Source organism: Vulpes lagopus, chromosome 19 (assembly GCF_018345385.1).
Source record: "Vulpes lagopus strain Blue_001 chromosome 19, ASM1834538v1, whole genome shotgun sequence".
NCBI classification, from domain to species: domain Eukaryota; kingdom Metazoa; phylum Chordata; class Mammalia; order Carnivora; family Canidae; genus Vulpes; species Vulpes lagopus.
Genome location: NC_054842.1, coordinates 40213730 through 40214873, shown reverse-complemented (window position 1 = coordinate 40214873; position 1144 = coordinate 40213730).

Sequence of the window (1144 nt, the reverse complement as noted above, 5' to 3'; positions counted from 1 at the left end):
CTCCCGCTCGCCGACCAAGTTATAGAGGGCCGGGCCGGGCGGGGGAGGGAGCGCGGGGAAGAGCGCGCGCGGGGGAGGGAGCGAGCGCGGGGGCGGGGGGAGCGCGGGGACCCGACGGCCGCGCGCGCGCGCACGCGTACTGCTCGCTCGGGGCGCTGGAGCGGCGGCGGCGGCGGCGGCCGCCTGCGGGGCGAGCGGGGTCTCCGAGGGGAGAGGAAGAGGGACTCACGCAAGGGGAAGAGGAGCTGGAATGTCTCGCACCGAAAAGTAGCAACAGTGTAGGAAGGTGGGGAGGAGGAGGCGCCCGCGCGTCCCTGACGCCTCACGCCCGGATTCGTACGCGCCGGCTCTCCAGAGGGAGGGAGCGGGGCGGGGGGGGGGGCCGGGGGCCGGGGGCGGGGCTCCGGGGCGGGGCCAGCGCGTCGCGCGCCGCCCGGAAAGCGTAAGCGCGAGCCCGCGGGGGTGGCTTGCGGGGCCCGCTCCGCGGGGGCGGGGGCGGGGCTCGGGCTCCTGGAGGCGGGAGGAGCTGGCGAGGTCGGGCGCTGAAGCGACTTCGGCTTCGCAGTTCGTCTTTCATGACCGCTGAGGCTGCCTGGGGTGGCGTCTCTCTGGCCGTCACGGAAAGCGCCCTGTGAGGGGGAAGGGGAGAAAGAGGCGAATCGGCGGAGGGCCGCTCGTCCGCCCCGGGACTGCGCGCGCCGGGGGAGGCGGAGGGGGCGGGGCAACGCGCGCCTCGGCCCTCGGGCGGGTGCGGCGCGCGCCTGGGGGCGGGGCGAGGGGCGGGGCGCGCGCCTGGGGGCGGGGCGAGGGGCGGGGCGCGCGCCTGGGGGCGGGGCGCGCCCGGCGGGACTTGGCAGAGCCCGGGGGCCGCGCGCCTCCTGGCCGGGGGCGGGCCTGCGCTGGGAACGTGGGAAAGGCGTGAGTTGTCGGGGGACTCGTTGGGGGCCGCGTCCTTGGCGTCTGTTATTATCTGCCGAGGCCTCTTAAGTTTCCTGAGCGGGTTGCGGGGGGTGGGGGGGGCGGCTCAAAAGGAAGTTAAGTGGGAAGTGTGGTGAAGCGAGAAGCGGCGCGGCCTGCTGTGGCGGCCGTGAAGCAGCGGGGAGGAGCCACGTGGGCAGGTTCGCCTCGGCCCCCCCCCCCCCCC